This window comes from Filicampus tigris, chromosome 18, assembly GCF_054856515.1.
Source record: "Filicampus tigris isolate MCC_2025a chromosome 18, RoL_Ftig_1.0, whole genome shotgun sequence".
NCBI lineage: Eukaryota > Metazoa > Chordata > Actinopteri > Syngnathiformes > Syngnathidae > Filicampus > Filicampus tigris.
This window is the reverse complement of record NC_141234.1, coordinates 14,513,070-14,528,674: the sequence shown is the minus strand read 5'-3', so window position 1 is coordinate 14,528,674 and position 15,605 is coordinate 14,513,070. Positions and strand designations below refer to the sequence as shown.

General features: G+C 40.6%; 2 pseudogenes; both read left to right on the top strand.

The window, feature by feature from the left end:
• The first annotated feature begins 940 nt into the window (after window positions 1–940).
• LOC147132667 (uncharacterized) lies at window positions 941–2,538 on the top strand (annotated as a pseudogene).
• Window positions 2,539–9,889: 7,351 nt separating this feature from the next.
• Window positions 9,890–15,190, top strand: LOC147132666 (E3 ubiquitin-protein ligase TRIM35-like; annotated as a pseudogene).
• Window positions 15,191–15,605: the final 415 nt, after the last annotated feature.

Genomic DNA, 15,605 nt, shown 5'->3' with positions numbered 1-15,605 from the left:
GGTTAGACTTTAGTGTAGTTTTTCTGGCATATTGGACGGAACCAATGTGGTTTCAGCCGAGTCCTCGCCGGAGAATTAAGTGGAGATTTACTCACGAATCACAAGAAACTACGACTGCCGGAGAAGTGATCAATTACTCACTAATCACAAGAGCAGACAACTACGACTGTGATAGCACTGTAAGTACTTTGTCTGAAGTTACTTATGGTTAACGACAACAATTCTTTTGTGTTTATCTGACATTTTTGTCTGAAATGGCTTGCTTATGTTAAAATTTTGTGCGTCAAGTTTTAAACATTCGCAGTATTTTCAGAAATCGTTTGATTCAGAAATCAAAACAAAATTCTATTTTGCCTCCCCTGCAGAACGCATGTGACGTCATGGATCAACTTCAGCTCATAGAACTCTATTTTCATTTGGGTCTGAACTACAAACACATTGTAGTGCTGAGCTCCAAACACAGGATTGTTCTGAGTTTGAGATCCCTCAAACAAATTCTTAAGCATGGATTGTACCGCCGACTGCATTATGACCACCCAAATACCGTTTTGGACTTAATCAGAGAGGAGCTACAAGGCTCCGAGCTTTGCGTGGCTACAGGTGGATGTAGACTAAATGTAAAGACAGAGGACTACGTGTATGTAAGGAAGATGTACGACTGATCCTTTCCGCAATTGATCCAGAGGGCACTAAATTTAGAAGAAGAAGACTGCACAGACGAGCATATTTTGCTAAGGGGCCAAATTTTGTATGGCATGTCGACTCATACGACAAATTAAAGCCATTCGGCATTTGTATCAATGGAGCCATCGATGGATTTTCATGACGAATTTTGTGGCTGAATGCATACCACAAAAGCAGTGATCCAAAAGTCATCAGTGGCTACTTTCTAGAAACTGTGAATGAATTAGGTGGCTGTGCGTGCATCGTTAGAACAGACATGGGGACAGAAACCAGCTCCATTCGAGATATGCAGCGTTTACTTCGTCGGACCCACAATGATGCTACGCATACTGGTGACAAACGCTTTCTTGTTGGAAGAAGTACATCAAATCAAAGAATAGAGAGTTGGTGGGGCTTTCTCCATCGAGAGTGTGTGGAATTCTGGCTGGATCTCTTCCACAGACTTAAGGATGAAGGACATTTTGATGGAGACTTCTTGGACAAGAACCTCATGTTATTTTGCTTTCTTGGTTTAATACAGGTACGTAGCAACATTTTACAGGCACTTTGTTAACTCCTTTTTGGCCATACCGTCTTTGACAAAGCATGGCAAAATTATAAATGTGTTTTTATATTTTCTTCTGAGGAACAAAACTTTGCATTTATAGTTTTCAGGATAAAAAAAGACAACAGCTTTTGAACAAGTACTAGAATTTTTCTTTGACATTGTAGAAGAAATATCCAATATTCACAGTGCTGACTCACTGGATTGTATTCTTTTGGCATTTCTTGGTAAAAAGTTGAAGACCTAGTGGTCAGTGGTGACTGCAAACATGTCAAACATTGGTGCATTTCTCCAACAGTGTGAATTTTATGGCTAGTCTCATTTTATTGGAAAGTAAATAATGCATTAAAAATAACTTTTCATTTCAGGATTATATCTGGCCCCAAATGTGTTAGTGCTCACAAAATCAATTGCTCAAATTCGTTTGATTTCAATTGTGGTTACAGTACTTATTTTTTTAAGTTTACCTCAATATGGACACATGCACAGAAGGACGCTGAAGATAAGTTTGACCTAGGTGCAATTTTGTAATGTAAGATCAGGCAATGTTCAAACATAATGCCAGTATTTTACTTCACTTTCAATACTTCAAATCCACATGAGTACATCTGTGTTTGCACAGTGAACTGAGATTTGACCGTGAAAAAGGTTTCCGCTTTAAGTTGGTTGTTTAACCGATTTTTGTCAATTGTTTTTGTAACACCTGAAGGATGAGCTAGATGCAGTCAAGGAAGTGTGGAACAGCCATCTGATTCGTCCATCCAAGAACGAGCGTGTCCCTCATGGGACATGACATGATGTCATGTTCATGGTCCCTGAACTGGACGGATCCATGGACCTTTTGTGCCAAGTGACTGAGGAGGATTTTATGAGGTGTGAAGGTGACTGCATCCACCGCAATGATGTTGCTTGTGATGCTGATGTGGTCACTCTGTGTACACACATAATGTCACAGAACAACCTCCAAGTCCCAGTGGATGGATATATCACCATGGACAACTACCTCAACTTGAGAGAGGAGCTCATTATACTTTTAGACCTTTAGTAGACACAATACGGGTGTAAAATATTTCAAATTCCTTTTACAAATGACAACATATCACACTATTCAATCAATGTGCCTCGTCTTAACTCATAGTGAAGTGTGTGCCTCCTCTCCACACCTCAATGAATGGTGGAACACCTAGTTTGCATCTTTCATTCAACAGCAGGAAAGTAAAACCTGCCATATTTTGGATTCACCTGAGTGTTAAACCAAACAGCAGGTGGACATCCCTGATCCAGAAAGTAAAAATATAACTAATGTATAAATTAAACCAGGTAATAGTAATTGACACAACTCCTATACAAGATAGATTAGGCTTTCTGTGAAATATCAAAATGCTCTGGTGGATCCAAAATATGCGAGGGTTTTACTTCCTCAAACTGGATTCTAGAACACTGGCTTCACCACTGAGCCTCTTCTTTATTCCTACACTATCAAGCCACATCTTCAATTGACCATTAATGAGCATCCTCATCTACTGTATAAATTAGCTCCTCACTCTTTCACGAAAGCGTCCTCTTCACTTGTTTTGTTAAGTCCGCAGCATATTGCTCTTTATTGTATCACGTATGTTTTACAGCATGTGTAATTTTAATTATAATTTTCTGTACACTTGCTGTGTGTGCGCATACATGCTTGCACAAACATGAAATGTACAGAAAATTATTAAAATGAATTAGGATGGATGGATATACTGTACATATTGTGTATTTGTCTTGATGGTTCTACCCCAATTGACTGTTGCTCAATCATGGTTTTATAAAATAAATAAAAAGACTCAAACCCCATCAGGTATTATTGGTATGCAGTGAGCCAACATCTTTAATTGGTATTTAAACAAAAAAATTAAGCTTGCTAAAATAAATGTGTGTAACTAGCTTGAGTTAAAACTGCTATTTTAATCCTTAGGTGATCCTCAAAATTGTTTGTGGACAGACCAATGACTACTTATGCGAAGCTAAGTGGTCAAATTTACACAAAAGCAAACTGCCAAAACAGACAGCAACAAGGTGACATCCTTACGACTGGCGATTTCAGTATTCAAATCAGCAAACAATGTCTGAACACGGTCTGTCTGTGAAGTGAGAGAATTTTTTTGCAGTCTTGACTGAAGAAAAAATCATACAGGAACATTTGCGCACTTTATTTTTTTATAAAATTAGTGTAAACAAGATACCGTAGTCGACCCAAGCAACACAAGACAAGCTGCTTGCAATACAAGCAGTAGAGCTTTTTTATAAAAAACAAAACATGAGTTAAAGCTGTTGCATAACAACAGTGGTCAACAAAGTTGTGTATTACCACAACAACAGCGTGTTTAGCAACAATATGTAACTATTTAAGCAGAACAAATACAGCTAAAAGAACATTCGTAGTTATCTGGTACACTTGAGCTCGATAGGTGGACAAAGTTAGTGTTTTAATCATAACTAAATTATGTCCATAACCCACATGTTTGCATCAAGTACATTTTCAAATTCCTCTGACAACAAGGGTACGACCCATAGTTGTTGGCTAACTCCAGAACACAGCCACATGTATGGGACATTGGTCTCCTTGTAAATGGGTTCTCTGGCTCGAAGAATCGCACATAGATCTTTTGAACCACTAAAAGAGCTGCACCTTTGGAAAACAGAAGTAAAATATTAGTTTCATATCACATACTACCAGACACTCTATACTATGCGTCTGCCACCTTAAATTCAGCATACACATCTGGAACACCACAACAATTTATAAACTTGATTATTGCTATGCTAATCACCTCAGAGTGGCCTTTTATTGTGGGCAGTCTAAGGCACACCTGTGCACTTATCATGGTGTCTAATCAGCATTTTGAAATGCATACCTGTGAGGTGGAATTAATTATCTCAGCAAAGGAGGAGTGCTCACTAACACAGATTTAGACTGTTTTGTGAAGAATATTTGAGAGAAATGGTGATATTGTGTATGTGGAATCCATTTCAGACCTTCGAGCTCATCTCAAAAATATATTAGGGCTGTCAAAATAAAAACATTAACTATGGAGAATAATTAAAATTTTATAACGCATTAAAAAAAAAAAACTCTGTTAACGTTTTATTTACTTCCTGTGGCAGCTTCCCTCTGGTCACTTTGCAGCCAAATTTAGAGGAGAGTCACAGTCAGACAGGCTTTTTCGTAGTTTTACTTTAAAAATTGCTCGATGGCTAATTGGAGAAATCCAAAATAATTTGTGCATTTTGCAAAGCCAAATGCAAATACCATATTTGTTGTACGTCTTTGGTGTATCGTTTGACAGTTTTACATGAAAAGAATCATATTCAGGTATCAAAGAAAGCTACTAGAACAGACTTTGAATCAAATTATTAATTCCAAGATTTTACTCAACATCGGTTCCAAGCTTTGTAAAAAATATGATTAATTACAATTAATTATGGAAAATATTGTGATTAATTAGTTAAATTATAATCGTTTGAATATATATTTAAATATGTATATATATATGTATATATATATATATATATATACATATATATATATATATATATATATATATATATATATATATATATATATATATATATATATATATTTAAATATAAGATAAGATAAGATAAGATAAGAATGCCTTTATTGATCCCACAGTGGGGAAATTTTCGTTGTTACAGTAGCAAAGATATAGGTCACACAGGGGCGGCGGCATAATGTGGCCATTAATGTATAACATTGACGGCAAACATTTAGAATCAAACCTATGTAGATATACACAGTAACGTGTATATACACATGTGTATACACACCAACCTACATCTACATAAAAAATATGAGGAACACTCATTTCGGCCTGTACATAGTACAGAGGAAAAAATACTCTAAGTGACAGTGCTGCAGTGCTGTAGTGAAATGTAAGGAACAGCGTTGGATAAAAATAAAACTAGACTAACAGTAGTGGGGAATGTTGAGTATTGCACGGTATTACAGTAGTGGGGAATATTGGGTATTGCACGATATGAGCTCAGGTGCAGGACTGCACAATTGCACTAATGACCGCCAGTTTGTAGAGACTACACAATGTTCTTGTTAAAGAGTCTGACAGCAGCAGGCAAGAAGGAACGGCGGAATCTCTCCTTTGCACAGTGAGGGTGTAACAGTCTGTCACTGAAGGTGCTGTGGAGTGCTGTTAGGGTGCCCTGGAGGGGGTGGTCCGGGTTGCCCAGCATTGATGACAGCTTGGCCAACATCCTCCTGTCCCCCACCGAGTCCACAGAGTCCAGGGAGCAGCCCAGGACAGAGCCGGCCCTCTTGACCAGTTTGTCCAGCCGCTTCTTGTCCCGGGCCGAGACGCCGCCTGCCCAGGTGACCACTCCCTGGAAGATGACCGATGCAACCACCGAGTCATAAAAGTTCCTGAGGAGTGTCCCCTGAACCCCAAAAGACCTCAGTCTCCTGAGTAGGAAGAGTCTGCTCTGACTCTTCCTATAGAGGGCGTCTGTGTTGTCGCACCAGTCCAGTTTATTGTTCAGATGAACACCCAGGTACTTGTAAGTTGAGACTCTCTCAACATCTGTTCCCCGGATATTCACTGGTGCAGGTGCAGAGTGCTGGCGCCTACCGAAATCCACCACCATTTCTTTGGATTTCCCCGCATTGATCAGGAGGCGGTTCTGCTGGCACCAGTCCACAAAACCCTGAGTAAGTTCTCTGTACTCCCGATCATCTCCGCCCGTGATGAGGCCGACAATCGCAGAGTCGTCAGAGAACTTCTGCAGGTGACAGGTAGGGGTGTTGTAGTTGAAGTCCGAGGTGTAGAGGGTGAACATATATATATATATATATATATATATATATGTACAAGGTTTGTTTTCTTTAACAATTCTGTTGAACCACAATACAAAAGCAATGTCTGATTATCAATAATCAATCAGTAACTTTTCTTTACTTTTTAATTTATTATTACTGTTATATATGGCTTTCTGCGGACCCTGTATCGGATGTCTGTCGTGGTGAAAAAGGAGCTCAGCCGAAAAGCGAAGCTCTCAATTTACCGATCCTACTAAACTCTCAACGTTCCTACTCTCACCTATAGTCATGAGCTGTGGGTCATGACCGAAAGAACAAGATCTCAGGTACAAGCGGCCGAAATGGGTTTCCTTCGCAGGGTGTCCGGGCTCTCCCTTAGAGATAGGGTGAGAGGTTCACGCCTCCCTGGTGAGGTGTTCCGGGCATGTCCCACCGGCAGGAGACCCCGAGGACAACCCAGAACACGCTGGAGAGACTATGTCTCCCGGCTTGCCTGGGAACGCCTTGGGATCCTCCCGGAAGAGCTGGAAGATGTTGTTGGGGAGAGGGAAGTCTGAGCTTCCCTGCTGAAGCTGCTGCCTCCGCGACCCGACTTCGGATAAGCGGGAGATAATGGATGGATGGATGGATATATGGCTTTCTATTATTTTCCCCTTTTCATTAACAGACAACAATTTTGTCAATGTGTGTTAGTACTTCCTTTTCACTTATGATGTTTGTACTAAACTCAAAACCTGTCAAAAAAGAATTCCTTGTGAGAGCAAATCCATTTGGCCATATGAAACTTGATTACTGAGACTGATATTGCAAGTGTAAAAATTAAAAACTTTACAGATTTTTGCATTCAACCATGTCATACTAGACATATATGAAGCACTAACATTTCCTTGAATATCCACCTTGATGAAATGACATGTTATGATCAGAGGTACATACCTTCTCCTCGATAAAGATGGCAATGACCTTATCATCTAACTTTCGCTGCTCTTGGAGGAATTTTTGAAAATTCGAGTCCATCCTGCGCAAAAGAAGAGTAAAATTGTTTACACTTGACAACCAAAGGATACTACTGCTTAATTGTCTATCGTCGCATGTGGCAAATTTTAAACAGACAAAATTCAAAGCATAAGTACATTACTGTACATAAATTTGGAAATACGATTCTGCGCACTTACAACAAAAAGGCATATCATACGTAATTCACAATACATGAAATCAAGCAATAAAAATAAATGATTGTTAATTTGAGTTGTTTCTATTGTTTCAATATTTCTTCATACACTGTAAAAAAACAGAAAGTTCAGTTAACTTAAAAAAAAATATGGAAACTAATTGCCTTAGAAATAATAAGTAAACTTAACTTGAACTCTTTACATTTAAACAAGCTATTAATACTGAGTGCACAGTACTATCACCAACTTAATTATTTTGAGTTTATAGTGCTAAATGGTTAAAAAGGCGGCCACTTATCTCGCAGTTATCTGCCTTTGGTAATCAAAGTGCTTCACACAGTGTACCTCATTTACCTCCTGATGACACAGAATCAGGAGCAGTGGTTCAGTATCTTGCTCAAGGATACTTCAACATGGTCACAATGGCCGGGGATCGAACCCACAACCTTCAGGTTGAGAAACGACCACGCTACCACTGAGCCATGCCGCCACAGTGCTAATCTATTATCTATATTATTCATTCATTATCCATACCGCTTATCCTCACAAGGGTCGCGGGCGTGCTGGAGCCTATCCCAGCTGTCTTTGGGCAGTAGGCGGGGGACACCCTGAATTGGTTGCCAGCCAATCGCAGGGCACACAGAGACAAACATCCACACTCACAATCACACCTAGGGGCAATTTAGAGAGTCCAATCAACTTACCATGCATGTTTTTGGAATGTGGGAGGAAACCGGAGTACCCGGAGAAAACCCACGCAGGCACGGGGAGAACATGCAAACTCCACACAGGGAGGTCGGAGCTGGGATCGAACCCACGACCTCTGAACTGTGAGGCGGAAGTGCTAACCAGTCAACCACCGTGCCGCACTCTATATTATAAAATGTTTAATATTTTACGAGTGCCCTGCGATTGGCTGGCAACCAGTTCCGGGTGTACACCGCCTACTGCCCAAAGACTGCTGAGATAGGCTCCAGCACGCCCGCGACCCTTGTGAGGATAAGCGGTATAGATAATGGATGGATGGATGGATTTTATTTTTAAAAGCTGTTATGCCAACAAGGATATATTAGTTATTGTATGCAATAAAAGTTTTTGTAACAGGAGAATAACAAAAATGTAAATTTCCAATGGGATACACAGCATTTCACTATGAAAAAAAATCCAGAAGTTCTAAATACTTAATTTGTTTAAGACATGTAAACTCAAGACAACTGAGTAAATTAATTTCATCAGGAATTATTAACAACGTGATTAAAATGAGGGTTCAGAACAAGTTAGCAAAAAGTGAGTTAGTTCAACACAATACTTTGGAGCAACATGATTTTTTTGTGTTTACGGTGTACGCAATAGCCACAGGCCATATCTGTAAAGCATCCCAGCAGAGCCCAAAAGCAAATTACTAAGCCATTTCAGACAAAAATGTCAGATAAACACAAAAGAATTGTTGTCGTCGTTAAACATAAGTAACTACATAAGTAACTTCAGACAAAGTACTTACAGTGCTGTCACAGTCGTAATTGTCTGCTCTTGTGATTAGTGAGTAAATGATCACTTCTCCGGCAGTCGTAGTTGCTTGTGATTCGTGAGTAAATGTCCACTTAATTCTCCGGCGAGGACTCGACTAAAACCACATTGGTCCCGTCCGATATGCCAGAAAAAACACACTAAAGTCTAACCAGGGCGAGGATAACAGTTGTCACGATAGGGTGATTGCTTGTGGCGAGCTAAAAAGGTTGCGAATGAATTTGACGCACGAAAAATGAACATAAACACGTTGGCTAATTGTAGCCGTTCGCTGCTAAATCTGCTCAAGCAACACAATCAAACTAGAGCAATACTATCCATTTAATATAATGGGATGAAAGTTAAAATAAACCACGCCATGACTGTTCTAAAAGTGTTTCACAAAGCATTGCACTACGCTCTAGAAGAAGTCAAACCCTCACAATTTTGATTTGTACTCACAAAATTATGACTATTACGGATACGAATCTTTAAATCACGGATATGTCTTTTTGACAGCGATCTTACTCCATAGATTTGGGGGAGTTTATTCAAATTTCAAACATTTAGGCGAGTCGTGTTTTATCGTCGCTCCCTGCACATCGAGCACAAAGCAGGAAGGGTAAACGAACATTTCAAGTTCGCTTTCACGACTGCATTTTACTTTCGTTTTCTTGCTCGGCGGCTTTACGTAGCACTGTAGCAAATGTAATGGGTCTTTTAGTTAGGTGTCGCCCAAATATGACGTCATCGGCTGGCGCCTATGTGAAGGTTGCCGCCCTGACTTCCCGCCAGTTGGTGGCCAGACATCAAAGGAAGACGACGGTATGTTTGCAGTCTCAATGTTTTTGCTGGTTATCAATCTTTGTGACGCAAGGTTAAGTGCAGATGAATCTGCTTTATCATGAATGATTTAGCAGACCTGCTATCGAGCTTGTTTTTTTCATGTGCCTGAATGAACGACGGGCCTTTTTTTTTTTTAAATATTCCAGCATTGGCTTGGACATGTACTTTTTTTTGCCTGTCTTTTGCGTTTGACCGCTGTAACACGAAACGTTACAGCACGTTGGGGGAAAAGTTTGATTCAGTGTTTTTGTTTTTGATTATTTGGTTTTACTGCGTGTGAGTTGTTGGATTGAAAGTGACAATAGAACACGTTTGTCTGATCCCAGATAACGGTGTGCTTTTTGCTGCGGGCAAGTCTGAAAACAAAAGCAAGAAGCACTGCGGCTGCGGCTCTCTTGAGAGTGAAGGTCAGACGGTTTCTTCGCAAGCACTATGGCAAGCCGGGTTGAAGACGATCTCCATTGTCCGACCTGTTTGGACATCTTTAAAGATCCTGTGAGACTGCTGTGTAGCCACACATTCTGCCGCGCGTGTGTGCAGCAGTGGTGGGAGGAGAAAGGAGCTCGAACGTGTCCAGTCTGTAGAAAAAGGTGCCGATCCATGGATTCACCTTCAAACTTGGTCCAGAGGAATGTGTGCGATGCCTCTTCACAAACCTCAGTGGAGGTGGAGGAGAGTTGTAGCTTGCACAGAGCGAAACTCAAACTCTTCTGTGTGGACCACCAGGAGCTTGTGTGCCTCAGATTCACTAACGCAGAAATCCACGCTGGCCACAAGTTCCATCCCCTCGATAAAGCTGTGAAAGGTTACAAAACAAAACTCTAGGAAGGCTTGCAGGGTGCAAAGAAAAGACTGAAAGATTTAAATGATGTAAGAGACAACCGCAATGAACAAGCAGCGTACATCAAGGTCCCGAGGGAGCAGGTGGAAAGCAAGATTAAGAAGCATTTCAAGGAGCTTCATCGCTTCCTGAATGTTGAGGAGGAGGCCAGGTTGTCAGCTGTGAGGAAGGAAGAGCGGACGAAGAGTCAGAGGATGAAGGAGAAGATTGAGACTCTGAACAGAGACATGGCCGCTCTCTCAGACGCCATCAGAAGCACAGAGGAACAGCTGACCTATGACCCCATTTCCTTCATGAACAACTTCAAGACCGCAATGACCAGAATCCAAAATCTGCCCGACAAGCCCGAGCCGCTGCCAGGAGATCTGCTGGAGGAAGCCAAACATGTGGGCAACCTCAGGTTCAACGTGTGGGAACAAATGAGGGAGATGGTCTCCTACAGTCCTGTCATTCTGGACCCAAACACAACTGGACCAGAACTCAGTTTGTCTGAATATCTGACCAGCGTGAGATTTAAAACAGGACAGCAGCGTCCAAAGAATCCAGAGAGGTTCAAGTGCACTGTGCTCGGCTCTGCTTTGGCCTCGGGAACACACACGTGGGATGTGGAGGTGGGAGACAACACACGCTGGTCACTAGGGGTGATTTGTGGGGACCCTTGTCTGCCAGCTGACATGAAAGCATGCAGCATGGCATTTGTTAATGGTACCTACAGAAAGTTTGATGACCTATCTGGATGCTGTAATCCGCCAGTGAGGCCGCAGAGAATCCGAGTTCAAGTGGACACTGACGAAAGCTCAATTTCATTCTCTGACTCTCTTACAAACACTCAATTGTGGAAAACAAATCCTTCCAGTTGGCCACATTTGTATGACAACATAGAAATATTTCCTTACTTTTGGACAAAGGATAAAATTCCTCTACAAATAATTCCACTTTCCCCTCGTGTTACGACTCAAAGTCCGCAATGATGTTGGAGATGTTTTGCTCCCACATTCGAAATCTGATCTGTTGTTTTGCATGCAATGTTTTTTCCTCCCAAAGGGCGATTTGACATGGATTCATCTGTTCAATAAAGTCAATATACAACCAAACAATTCTGAACAAAGTTGCCTGATTAAGTATGTGTAAAAAAGAAATCAATCTGAGCAAAATGTCATGCCGTGCTTTGCCAAATTTTAATAAATAAAAAAATGAAATGTTCCATCCACGAAGTATTTATTTCAATACTTATTTACTTCAATATTTGTCTTTCTTTCAATATTTACTTATTTTAATGTTGTTGTAATTAAGTTTGCTTGTTTAAATATTTATTTCAATATTTATACATGTCAATATTATTAACCTATTTCAATATGTTAAATTATATCAATATTTAAATACTTCACTTTTGAATGACTGTGTGAGCAGCTGAACGCATGAATGATGTATCTATTGTAAAGCGTCTTTGAGTGTCCAGTAAATCGCTATATAAAGCTGATGCGTTATTACATTTTCATTTTTATATCAATATATATTCCATTCTTTTAATATTTATTAACATATTCTTTCATTTAAATGTGTATGCATTTATTGTATGGATTTAATTTTTAATATTTCTTTGCATTTAAGTATTTTTCAAATTTGCATATTTATTTCAGCATCTAGGACTATTCAATTAATTTAATTAACTCAATAAGGGGTTGTAATGTTCAATGTTCAAAAGAAAGAAAAGAGAAGCATCAACGTGCGCCGAGAAGAGTTTATCCAGACACAAAGACTTAAAGGGGAAGTCAACCCAAACTTTTTTTTCATGAATATGTCCTTTGCAGGCACACTAGTTGAAGCGAGGCATTCAGATTAATATGGCGTTTGTGGAATATGAGTTAAGCAGCAATATCCACCCATTGTTAGCCATCACAGGGGGCGGCCATTTTTTCACTTCTGTCAACTGAAAATGACATCACAGTTGCTCAGGGCTCGGGTAACAACCAATCATGGCTCAATTTCAGAAAACGGATGAAAGGTGTTCTCTAGATGTGCCTTGTCTTATACTTTATGTAATTGAGTGCCTGATATCATGTCAACAATATATTACACAGGGAAAGACCATATATGTTGTGGACCTTGATGTTGTTCCAACATGTGACCCCTTCTCAAGTTTACCAGTAAGTGCCGTATATTTTGAATATGTAACATTATGCCATAATTGTGTTCAAAGCTCTCATGACTAAGAAATTTGGGCTATCATAATTTCAATGCCATCTGTCCATTTCTTTCGTCACTTCTTCAATGTATATTGACAGTTTTCTATCTCTTTCTGTCGTTTATAGTGACATTTTCAGCCGAGATGCCTGTGTAATTCTGATTTGGAAACCTGGGCCTTTCTTGTCTGTAAGTAAGTAGTAATACTGGCCAGCATCAACATCATTGCAGGTAGAAAATAATTAAGTGACCTTTAAAGTTAGCATATTAATAATATAAATTTAATATTGGTTAACTTTAAAATATACCATCAATATTGTCATGTCATTTTCCAAACCGCTTCTCCTATTCAGGGCCGCGGGGAGGTGCTGGAGCCTATCCCAGCCGTCAACGGGCGAAGGCAGACTACACCCCAAACTGGTCGCCAGCCAGTCGCACGGCACACACAGACACGGTCACTGAGCGGGAATCGATCCCACGCTGCCCGCACACAACTCAGGCGTGTGTACCACTACACTATTAGTGACCCACAATCAATATTAAAGTGTGTCAACATGAAAATCAGAGTGAAAGTATTGTTGCTTAATGCTTATGTAAACTTACCTTTTTATTTACTCTTTATCTCGATGTTCCTGCATTGGAAACTTCTTCATCATGTGCAACAGCTGCAAATCAAAAAACGTGCAGAAAAATTTCATAGTTTAGTAGTAGTGGATATAAGTCAGTGATTTATGCAGACATTTGCATTTCATGTTGAACAGTTGTTGTTTTTTTAAATATATTTATTCAGGTGCAGTTTTTTTTATTTAACATGCAATATTTTTTTTTTCATGAGTACTGTACTTGAGTTTATAAAGACGGAAGATATGTTGAGGAGGCAGAGCCTTACCTTTGGCATCAGCCTGTTATTGCTATAAGTAACTAAAAGGTGCTAGTGATAATTGCTGCAACAGGTGACAAACTAAATAAAACCACAACGTATTTCTGTGAGTACAACAGGTATTTTACCTTCATGCTTCAGAAACAGCAGCGCAGCACATCCAGGATCCAGGAAGAGTTGATTGGTCTCCTTTTGCTCTTACATGTTGACATACAAAAGCAAAATGAGTAACAGTAAATAATTTAAGTGCCCTAGAAATTATTGTAAAATGAAATTTACCGGGCGGCAGGGTGATCGGCTGTTTAGCACGTCCGCCTCACAGGTCAGAGGTCGTGGATTCGATCCCGGCTCCGGCCTCCCTGTGTGGGGTTTGCATGTTCTCCCCGTGCCTGCGTGGGTTTTCTCCAGGTACTCCGCTTTCCTCCAACATTCCAAAAACATGCATGGTAAGTTGATTGAACTCTCTAAATTGCCCCTAGGTGTGATTGTGAGTGCGGATGTTTGTCTCTGTGTGCCCTGCAATTGGCTGGCAACCAATTCAGGGTGTCCCCCGCCTACTGCCCAAAAACAGCTGGGATAGGCTCCACAAGGCTCCGCGACCCTTGTGAGGATAAGCAGTATCGATATTGGATGGATGGATGAAATTTACCAGGACTGGCGATGCTTGAGTCGCAGGAGACACTGCACTTCTGTGTAGCGGATGAGGACTGCTCATGATTTCGTCACTTGAAACTGTCTCAAAATGTCCATCCAGAACAGCTGTAAATCAAAATACATGCCCAAAAAAGGGCCAGAGTTCACTATTAGATTCTATGGGCCTGTAATTTAAGACTTACGTTTGCATTTTATTTTTAACAGTTGTCTTTTTAACATTTATTTGAGGTGGAGGTTATTCAAAATGCAATGCTTCATTATTTATGTACATTTTTCCCTGTATGTTCAAACTGAATATTACAGTGGGTAATAAAACGAATCTACTTTCTGTAAATACAGTAAATCCACTATCCTGTTTTGTGAATAATTCAGTGATGAGACTTTGAACAGCTAACCATTTTCGGTGCACATGCACTCACACAATTTGTGTTTCTGCTAAAAAAAAATAGATATTAAGTATTACTGAGTATTTCTTGTTTACCTTGGTCAGTAGCGCCACAGCAGAATCCATCGCTCCGGTGTCCAAGAACGCGTGTCCAACCCATGGCGTCTTGTTGATCGTACAATTTGCTCACTCGACGGTCATTTCCACTCGGGCTGTTGTGATCCGTGAGCATTTTATTCGTCTTGTTTTAACTTTACATCTTCCGCGGACTTGTTTTGCCGTGCGAACAGTTTAAACTCGCCTTGCTCGGCAGTAATAAGATGGTACATACTGGTCGCCCGAAAATGCTCACAAGAGCCTGCACATATTCGTCCGTCTAGATATTTATTCACTTTTCCTTAACATTTGAAATATTGGACGAGCAAGCGCAGCGACTGCACAGTTAGCAGTTACCGGAGCTAAAGGCTAATGGCATCGTGAAAAACACATCAAGTCCGAGCGACCAATCTGCGTTCGTCAGCGCGGCCCGCCCCCGCGAACAGTTCCGTCTGGGCCATCATGGCCCTGGTCGCCTGCGGGGCCGAAATGCCCCGAGAGGGGTCTGACTGCAGACCGCAGACCCCGGAACGGAACGCCCCTTCTCGCCAGGGCACGAAACGCCCATGATAACACCGCGCCCCTATAACCTATGGGTGGGCGGAATGTGACCAAGTAGTTCTGTCGTGCAGTCTGGTGTCGTGTAGTGACTAGTGTGATGACGACTCGCGAGCAGAATGTAAGTGGTTTATTGTTTGTATGGACTGTATTTTATTTAATGAATATAAGGATATACGACACTTACACTTCTAAAAATGCTACAAATAGCTCTGGGTCAAATAGCAATACTATTCATATGTTTGAGTCAATCTCGAGCCCTAAAACGACATGGAAAAAAATGCTTTCCATCGCAAAAACTTTGTTCGTTCCTTCGCAAAACCTTTGCGTTCCCTCAAAATAATTGAACGGTTGTGAGGGAATGCTGTTTTTTTCCTTTAAATTTCTCCCTTGAGGCTCCAAGTTCGTAATGTTCCGCTATCATAAT